Raw genomic sequence first — 11,504 nt, 5'->3', positions numbered from 1 at the left:
GATTTGATTTGAGACCTAAACATTCAACCTGTCGACGAGCTTACGTCATACGTAGGCTATCTAATTAACATTTCGATTGGGTATTGATTGATACAATAAAATAAAATAAATCATGGGCCTAAACATACAATATAGTAATTGAACAAGCCCAACTGTAAATGTGCACCAAAGTGAATGTGGTGCAGGCTACTAGATAAAACATATTTACAGAACAGAATAACTTTATTTTTCCAGAAGGAACTTCTGTATATTGTAGGGCTATGGTTGCTCATATTTCATCACTCCTGATCAGTGGCAATTTTAGCATGTCAATCTTTTTACATTTTAGTCATTTAGCAGACGCTCTTATCCAGAGCGACATACAGTTAGTGAATGAATACATGTTTTGTTTTTTTATTCATACGGGCCCCCCGTGGGAAACAAACCCACATCCCTGCCGGCCAAACCCTCCCCTACCTTGGACGACGCTGGACCAATTGTGCTCCGCCCATGGGTCTCCCGGTCACGGCCGGCTGCGACAGAGCCTGGACTCGAACCAGGATCTCTAGTGGCACAGCTAGCACTGCGATGCAGTGCCTTAGACCACTGCGCCACTCAGAATCTTGGTGGGGCAAAAAACTAAAATAGATGTGGGATGCATGCCAGCAAAGCCACTACACAACACAATACTAAACAATACATAAATTGCACTAGAACGGTGACAAACGGTGCCCACAAACTGTTAGGGCCTACATAAAGCTGTCCCAACAGCAGTCCCAACACCTTACCACTGCTACACCTGGCTATCAGCGGAGCCTTGTCTGGCAGCGAAACAGTTCATTCAGCCTCATTTACTGCCTTAAAAAAAAAACATAGCTGATGTGGCTGACTTGCTTAAACAAATGTGGTTTCTACGGACAATTGAGATGTACAAACTATGGCATAAAGGGTGACGACAAGCAGATAAGAGGCAATCTGTAATTTCGATGAAGACATTAATGAGCGAGCTAGGACGGACGTAGTCAGTATAACTATTTGTTCAGCACTTTTGAAAATGTACAGCGACAGAATTCAGAACATGGGCCGTTCTTACAGTATTCTCCCTGTACACCAAGTCAGAACCGTAGGATAAATAAAGGGGGCATCTAAGCAGACAATGAAAGCTTTTACAATATTTGATGATTGCATTTCTCAGAACAGTAGGCTAAGTTATGAGGGGAAAATATACCAAATGATTAGGGTGAGGCACATGGCCTACTAACAGTTTACTACACAACATTCCCTTAGTATTACTTTCCTAGCTACAGTATACAGTGAGGGAAAAAAGTATTTGATCCCCTGCTGATTTTGTACGTTTGCCCACTCACAAAGAAATGATCAGTCTATAATTTTTAATGGTAGGTTTATTTGAACAGTGAGAGACAGAATAACAACAACAAAAATCCAGAAAAAACGCATGTCAAAATTTTTTTATAAATTGATTTTGCATTTTAATGAGGGAAATAAGTATTTGACCCCCTCTCAATCAGAAAGATTTCTGGCTCCCAGGTGTCTTTTATACAGGTAACGAGCTGAGATTAGGAGCACACTCTTAAAGGGAGTGCTCCTAATCTCAGCTTGTTAACTGTATAAAAGACACCTGTCCACAGAAGCAATCAATCAATCAGATTCCAAACTCTCCACCATGGCCAAGACCAAAGAGCTCTCCAAGGATGTCAGGGACAAGATTGTAGACCTACACAAGGCTGGAATGGGCTACAAGACCATCGCCAAGCAGCTTGGTGAGAAGGTGACAACAGTTGGTGCGATTATTCACAAATGGAAGAAACATAAAAGAACTGTCAATCTCCCTCGGCCTGGGGCTCCATGCAAGATCTCACCTCGTGGAGTTGCAATGATCATGAGAACGGTGAGGAATCAGCCCAGAACTACACGGGAGGATCTTGTCAATGATCTCAAGGCAGCTGGGACCATAGTCACCAAGAAAACAATTGGTAACACACTACGCCGTGAAGGACTGAAATCCTGCAGCGCCCGCAAGGTCCCCCTGCTCAAGAAAGCACATATACAGGCCCGTCTGAGGTTTGCCAATGAACATCTGAATGATTCAGAGGAGAACTGGGTGAAAGTGTTGTGGTCAGATGAGACCAAAATCGAGCTCTTTGGCATCAACTCAACTCGCCGTGTTTGGAGGAGGTGGAATGCTGCCTTTGACCCAAGAACACCATCCCCACCGTCAAACATGGAGGTGGAAACATTACGCTTTGGGGGTGTTTTTCTGCTAAGGGGACAGGACAACTTCACCGCATCAAAGGGACGATGGACGGGGCCATGTACCGTCAAATCTTGGGTGAGAACCTCCTTCCCTCAGCCAGGGCATTGAAAATGGGTGGTGGATGGGTATTCCAGCATGACAATGACCCAAAACACACGGCCAAGACAACAAAGGAGTGGCTCAAGAAGAAGCACATTATGGTCCTGGAGTGGCCTAGCCAGTCTCCAGACCTTAATCCCATAGAAAATCTGTGGAGGGAGCTGAAGGTTCGAGTTACCAAACGTCAGCCTCGAAACCTTAATGACTTGGAGAAGATCTGCAAAGAGGAGTGGAACAAAATCCCTCCTGAGATGTGTGCAAACCTAGTGGCCAACTACAAGAAACGTCTGACCTCTGTGATTGCCAACAAGGGTTTTGCCACCAAGTACTAAGTCATGTTTTGCAGAGGGGTCAAATACTTATTTCCCTCATTAAAATGCAAATCAATTTATAAAATTTTTGACATGCGTTTTTCTGGATTTTTTTGTTGTTATTCTGTCTCTCACTGTTCAAATAAACCTACCATTAAAATTATAGACTGATCATGTCTTTGTCAGTGGGCAAATGTACAAAATCAGCAGGGGATCAAATACTTTTTTGGCATATTGCATCATTTATGCAGCAGCATACAATACATTTTTGGACTCACCTTGTTGTGCTGTGCTCACTTGAACAGGAAGGTGGCGCGGCGGTCCATCGTGGGCAAATTTTGTCATCAAAGTCTGTCATTCTCTGGATTTATGGTGCTTTCAAGACAACTCAGAACTCGGAAAAAAACAAGGTCGAATCATGATGACGTCAGTGATCTTCAGGTCATAGCTTTAGAAAGAGGCCCGAGTTCCCGATTTACAATTCCGAGTTGGATGACAGTTCAAAACGTATTTTCCCAGTCGGAGCTCGTTTTTCCCGAGTTCCCAGTGGTCTTGAACTCACTGAAGTCAGATTTCGCAGTTCCGAGGTAACAGTTGTTTAGAGCGCGGCACAAATCATGCTTAATTGACAGCATGGCCAATGTTGAATGTTTATCATTTTAAACTTGGAAAAGAGACCCTTAATCCCAGACTTGGAACCACACAGCCACTCCACTGAATAGCAGGCTAGGGATTGCTTTGCAATGCTTGCCGTTACCCACTAATTCCTTCCAAACCACTCATTGTTGAATTTGCGATGTCCAACTTGTTGTGTAATGTTCATGTCCAATGGCCGATGAGCACCGATACGTTTTATCTATAATTTCTCTTCATTATTTATCTTCATATGAAAAGGATTAAAAAGGATTTGCCAGTAGATTGTCGACTTGATTCATGATGATGACTGCTAGCTAAGATTTTCAAAGTATGATGTTGACAGGATCAGTCCAATCAAAGCTACTGTAGATATAACGTGATTTGATGTCATTTTATCTGTGGCCAATGACCTTGAGCCTTCTTGGATGGGCACTTCTAATGTAACTCTATGGCAGCAACCAAGGGGCTTGAATTTTCGAGCTCAACCCTTAGACTTAGTGGTGAAGTAGTGTCCCCATGAGTGACAGAACACTGAGCCAATCACGGCGCAACTAGAGAACATTACCAACACCTACGCTCCGTATTTTCTGCTGGCTGCCCCACCACCACAGAAAGCACTGAGCTAGGCTGAAACACCTGCGTTTTGGAGCTGCCTTACTCAAGGAAGCAAAAAAACGGCTTTATTAACTCAATTACATTTTTATTTTTTTACATTGTCTGCAAATTGATATGTGACACGTATTAATGCCAAAATAACATGTAAAACAGGCAAGCCAATAAATGTTTTTTGTTGGTTTTTTTAGCAAAAAAATGTGGGGCTCAAAACAGGTGGGGCTCTGCCTGAATGACAGGTCGCCACTGCTGCTGATTTAATATAGCACATCAATCAGTTGAATACAAGCTTTATACTTATCTTTAGGGTTAGGGTTGAACTGGAATGTGGACATGAAGCTAGGGTTAGGCCTAGGGTTAGGGTTGAACCGGGATGTGGACATGAAGCTAAGGTTAGTCCCAGGGTTAGGGTTGAACCGGGATGTGGACATGAAGCTACGGTTAGGCCTAGGGTTAGGGTTGAACCGGGATGTGGACATGAAGCTAGGGTTAGGCCTAGGGTTAGGGTTGAACCGGGATGTGGACATGAAGCTAGGGTTAGGCCCAGGGTTAGGGTTGAACCGGGATGTGGACATGAAGCTAGGGTTAGGACCAGGGTTAGGGTTGAACCGGGATGTGGACATGAAGCTAGGGTTAGGCCCAGGGTTAGGGTTGAACCAGGATGTGGACATGAAGCTAGGGTTAGGCCCAGGGTTAGGGTTGAACCGGGATGTGGACATGAAGCTAAATGAAGCAAATCATATTTTATCAGAATAATGTATGCTGTCTGTTCTATTATAGTAGCTTACAACAAATAGCATATAGTGATTTCTATTTCTATATAGCTTTTATATTATTCATTTATACACAGTCAGCAACATGTAAAAGGCTATGGTAGTTCATGTTTGTTCATGTTACAGAAACTAGGCTACTGGAGTCTGAGGACACTTCACTGACTCAAATTTATTTTATTTGTATTTAACTTGGATTTTACCAGGCAGGTAAATTAAGAACACATTCTTATTTACAATAACTGCCTGGCAAATATCTGACTCAAACATGTCATGTGGCTGTGGCACAATTTTTGAGATTCTATTACTTGTAGATTCCATGTAGCCCAGTAGATGTCAGTGCTCATCCATGCCAAGACAGCCTGTCATCAAACACAGTCCCCCATTTTGTCAAACAACAAACAAGAGAGACGTTTTTTTCTTTTCTTTTCATCCTCTGGCAACCCATAGCCTACAGTGTATGGCATCTACACACACACACGCACACACACACACACACACACACACACGCACAAACACACACACACACACACACACACACACACCAATAAAAGCAAGCGACAGATGCACTTGTCTATAATTCTTTATTAATGTTTTTCATAGATAACATGGTTGATACCCCCACAATAACTGACATCACTTCTCTTGTTTATAACACTGACACAGGAACACAAGAACATGGACACAAACACAGAGTCACAATTTCAGCCCAACTACAGAGTTAACTTCCAAAAGAAAACAGGAGACCCGGAGAACACACAGCCAAGGCCTTGTCCTGCTTTACAAAATGGTAGCAAAAGAACAACCACCTCTACAAAAGTAACAAAAATCCTTACTATCTATCATTGTGGAAGTGCTTGTAATTTTGGAAGTTTGTAATTTTCAAAAGGATATTATTAATATCAATGCTTATAAAATTACCAGTAAAAATAGCTCATCTCTGTAAAAATGGGCTAGCAGGACAACCCTTGGCTGTGGATTTAGTCACAAACTCTATGTACTTTTTCCCCCAAATGTTCTTTAATACAACAACAATAACATTGTTCCTTAATACAAATATGTACAGAGACTTCAACTTGTTTCAAAATAATACCCTACACACTAATGCATTATCTATAATAAAGTTTATGTTCATTTGATATTTCCTTCACAGAAACTGTCCATGCAGTTTGGTACCTGAATCATCGTAATTAGATCACAGTTTCTTTACCATTATAACATATTGATGTTTTGTGTCTGTAACAACAATTAATGTGTCACCACAGCAACACTAATAGTATCTTCTCCTGCCTGCCTGTCAAAGACATATTTAATCTTTTATTTTATTTTAATAGCCCCCCAACCCTCCCTGACCCCCTGAAAAAGGCATCTTCACCCTTGCCAACCTCCTGAGCAGGATTTGAGCCAGCTTCTTCAAATGTAAACACACCTTTGCTTGCAGTGAGTGGAGCGAGAAAGGCACACATGATAAAATCACACAGCTTTAAGCTACAGAACCTATAGAAGGAGTTCGTTTTGGTTTGATTAGCTCAACGACATGTTGTACCATTCTACGAGACATGCCTTTCTACTGGGGATGTTAGTGTGGTTTGTCTGTACGCATGTGATCTACTTTGATTTGTTACATTTTGTGTTTTTAAATTGGATGTGAACGTTTGAAGTATAGGCACCTAACGATTGGCTCTCTCTCCCTCCCTTGTCTGGAGAGAACAGAATCAGGGGACCATTCTCAGGGGCCTCCAGATGTGTACCAATCTCAGAATAGGGAGCTTTGGGCTATCTTTCCTCATGTTTACAGGGTACTCTACTGAGGATCTGTGTATACCCTGGCCTATCGTAGACTGAAATATTAGATCATTGGTTTTATGTTCTGCATTATTCAGGGGGATTCACAGGTGTGTGATCACTTTTGATCAGAGCAAACAGAGACTTTGCTTTTTACATGCAACACTGTACTTCTACAACCACTCCATGAGACCACATCATTTACAACTATCAAACTGAAATTGATAGTTTTACATGCCATGTCACAATCACATGACATGGCACAATATGTCACCATGCTGCACCATCATGTCTCATCCGCAGACATTAACATTATCATCCATGTAGTCAAATGTAGTGTTTATAAATAAAAACTGTCAACACAGCATTGCATTGGTTGGCGTAACATGACCATCTATTTAACCGACCAGTCACACACCCTACTCTGTGCCAATTTGACACAGTCCACATTTTCAGTGCTTCTATCCAATCACACAATCGGCCATTTAGAAAAAAGACTAAAACATTACAAATATGGAAGACATAAACTCCTTATGTGAAGAATATGTTCATCAATCATTATCAAATGTACACGCTGTTGTTGTTAACACTTGATTACATTAAGTTCTGTAACTATCTTTATCATTTAGCCATTTTATCTCAGACCTCAGTGCAGTTCAAGCAGTTTAAAAGGGGTCATGCCATATCAAATAAGATACCAGAACAATCATAATCTTCATTCTCTCCTAGTCTAGTATACTTCTGCATTAAAGGGAGGAGGAAGAATAAGCTACTTTCTTAATCAAATGTATGAAGAACTCCTTCCTGAGGAAAGGTTACACAAGACAAAAGGGTAGAAGCCATTAAAGGTTTTGAAATTCTGAGTGATGGACACATATTTATGCAACAAACGCCTCTCTCTCTCTCAAACCAAGAGGGAGACCTCTAGCCTTGCAAATCAATCTCCACTCCCACATGTTCCTCTCTTTTCACTTGGAGGGCTTGATCCAATCCCTGCTATCGCCGCAAGCTTTGGCTGATGTCCTAGCATAATATTATTATGCTGCTATAGTCAGTTCTTCCCAGTAACCTGCGAGCCAAACTCTGCATCCCCTCTATAGTCAGCTCTTCCCAGGAACCTGCGAGCCAAACTCTGCATCCCCTCTATAAAAAGAATAGAGGGGTTGGTCAAAATGTTTGGTCTGAAAAGTATTACTGCCATATATCAAAAACGCGATAGCATTAATTGAATCAAACCCCCGGACACTGATGCAAAGGGAATTCTACATCTCAAACAATGTTTAGATTGACATTAAAACACAAACAGGTTAAATACACAGTTCTTTGTTTCTCTTTCTCACTCTGCTGCGGTGAGTACCAGTACATTGTTAGCGGCCATTACCCAGTGTGCTCTTAGAAGTCCATGCTCAAATACTGGCATTTTCAATGGTTTAAAAAAAAATAATACACAAGAGAATTTCATTACACTGGCTGAAAGCTAGTTATACCATCCATGCCCACTAGGCTACCTCATCATATTATCACAGGGTCTCCCACTAGGCTACCTCATCATATTATCACAGGGTCTCCCACTAGGCTACCTCATCATATTATCACAGGGTCTCCCACTAGGCTACCTCATCATATTATCACAGGGTCTCCCACTAGGCTACCTCATCATATTATCACAGGGCCTCCTACTAGGCTACCTCATCATATTATCACAGGGTCTCCTACTAGGCTACCTCATCATATTATCACAGGGTCTCCCACTAGGCTACCTCATCATATTATCACAGGGTCTCCCACTAGGCTACCTCATCATATTATCACAGGGCCTCCTACTAGGCTACCTCATCATATTATCACAGGGTCTCCTACTAGGCTACCTCATCATATTATCACAGGGTCTCCTACTAGGCTACCTCATCATATTATCACAGGGCCTCCCACTAGGCTACCTCATCATATTATCACAGGGTCTCCCACTAGGCTACCTCATCATATTATCACAGGGTCTCCCACTAGGCTACCTCATCATATTATCACAGGGTCTCCTACTAGGCTACCTCATCATATTATCACAGGGTCGCCCACTAGGCTACCTCATCATATTATCACAGGGTCTCCCACTAGGCTACCTCATCATATTATTACAGGGTCGCCCACTAGGCTACCTCATCATATTATCACAGGGCCTCCTACTAGGCTACCTCATCATATTATCACAGGGTCTCCTACTAGGCTACCTCATCATATTATCACAGGGTCTCCTACTAGGCTACCTCATCATATTATCACAGGGTCTCCCACTAGGCTACCTCATCATATTATCACAGGGTCTCCTACTAGGCTACCTCATCATATTATCACAGGGTCTCCCACTAGGCTACCTCATCATATTATCACAGGGTCGCCCACTAGGCTACCTCATCATATTATCACAGGGCCTCCTACTAGGCTACCTCATCATATTATCACAGGGTCTCCTACTAGGCTACCTCATCATATTATCACAGGGTCCCCCACTAGGCTACCTCATCATATTATCACAGGGTCTCCTACTAGGCTACCTCATCATATTATCACAGGGTCACCCACTAGGCTACCTCATCATATTATCACAGGGTCACCCACTAGGCTACCTCATCATATTATCACAGGGTCTCCCACTAGGCTACCTCATCATATTACCACAGGGTCTCCCAATAGGCTACCTCATCATATTATCACAGGGTCTCCCACTAGGCTACCTCATCATATTATCACAGGGTCTCCCACTAGGCTACCTCATCATATTATCACAGGGTCTCCCACTAGGCTACCTCATCATATTATCACAGGGTCTACCACTATGCTACCTCATCATATTATCACAGGGTCGCCCACTAGGCTACCTCATCATATTATCACAGGGTCTCCCACTAGGCTACCTCATCATATTATCACAGGGTCTCCCACTAGGCTACCTCATCATATTATCACAGGGTCGCCCACTAGGCTACCTCATCATATTATCACAGGGCCTCCTACTAGGCTACCTCATCATATTATCACAGGGTCTCCTACTAGGCTACCTCATCATATTATCACAGGGTCCCCCACTAGGCTACCTCATCATATTATCACAGGGTCTCCCACTAGGCTACCTCATCATATTATCACAGGGTCTCCTACTAGGCTACCTCATCATATTATCACAGGGTCCCCCACTAGGCTACCTCATCATATTATCACAGGGTCTCCTACTAGGCTACCTCATCATATTATCACAGGGTCTACCACTATGCTACCTCATCATATTATCACAGGGTCTACCACTATGCTACCTCATCATATTATCACAGGGTCTACCACTAGGCTACCTCATCATATTATCACAGGGTCTACCACTATGCTACCTCATCATATTATCACAGGGTCTACCACTAGCTGCAACAGATCACTCAGAGCAAGTACTACACTTTCCCTATTGGCTTTTTGACGTTGTGATCCGTGTTTGTGAACTGACCTCATCATAACCTTATCACAACGATACAGTACTGCACAATATAGCGCCAATGTGACCACTATGAAGAGGCCTCTATACATTAACTCACTCACAGGACATTTGAACGAAGAGCCAACCATTTAGTTAAGATTACAGACATTTCAGATTCACTACAACATACATTAGCATTTCAGATTCACTACAACATGCGTTAGCATCTTCACCATGTCTGGATCAAAGATAGAGAAATCCATAGAAAAGGAAACCTAAAAAGCCACAGTCATAATCGCCTCTAGTCGTCACAACTCTCAGGCAGGTATTGTTCCTCTGATAAGCTAATACAAGAGAAAAAGAGTCAACAATTACACTGGAAAAATATATGTATGTTTATATTCATATATATAGCTTTTAAAATTCTATTTATACAGAATGTGTATATAGTGTACTTATGGCCATCTTGGCAAAGAAATAAAGGCATCTGAAACAATCCCAACTCTCGGTCTGATGCCCTGGTCATGTCACGTGACCAGACATTGTACATTGCAGAATGCAAAGAATCAGGAAAGAAAGTGAGGGTTTTAGTGGCACTTTGTGCATCAACAAATGAAATCTAGAATAAGGCTACAAGGGCATAGAAGTGGATCTGATAATAGTTGTCATCCTCCTTGATGGTTTAGTTTTTCCTTGAAGATGTCCTTTAAGTTTTTTAGACACAGACATCCAGTCTAGATGGAACACACTGGAACAGAGCTCTATGGAGCTTCTGCTCAACACATTGAGAGAAAATAATGAACAGAGAAAAATATTTTATCAAAAGGCATTAAAACGTCTATCGTACATTAAAGATGTTTTGGGTTAGCCAGTGTTGGCCACTACAAAGCGCTAGGAGAGGTAACATTTGATCCTTATATCTATTTTCTTGGTCTTATTTTTCCTGACAAAACGCAAACAAATCATGGCTGACACAAAGACAATCTGATACCAACAGAACAGTGACTGCTTTTGTTGGTTATTCTGCTTAGGAGGAACTGCTGGTATATCTATGAAAGTAAATCAAACAATATTCTATTTTTTTCTTTCTGACCATTTTTTTTCTTCTTTATTTAAATATTAGCAATGGATTTTAAGACTACTAAGACTTAGCCATCACAGCACACACAGAAATGACTAAATAAATATACAACCATATGACAGTCAATTTCTTCAATGTTAAATAAATAATAAATACATAATTTCTTTTTAAACCGTGGATTTTCTGAAGATACTTTATAATAACAGAAATAACAGAAATGAAATCACTTTTATAAAATTATCAAAACCTTGTCAGTTATAAAATATCTGCACTTAAAAATGTTTTTTAAAAAAAATATTAAAAACAAAAGTGTGAACAGTTCTCTATATAGATTTTTAAATATTGACGTAGAAGAATCCCTGTTTAAAATCTTTATAGCCATGATAGACCAGCAGGGTTGCATTTTTTTGTTTTACAAAACAATAAAACAAAAGTTAATAAATAGATAATATTAAATAAATAGTAGGTTAACATAAAATGGAAATAAATTACAATT

The sequence above is a fragment of the Coregonus lavaretus genome (genome assembly GCF_964263955.1).
Source record: "Coregonus lavaretus genome assembly, chromosome: 22".
In the NCBI taxonomy this organism is placed as follows: domain Eukaryota; kingdom Metazoa; phylum Chordata; class Actinopteri; order Salmoniformes; family Salmonidae; genus Coregonus; species Coregonus lavaretus.
Note: the sequence above shows the minus strand (reverse complement) of the source record.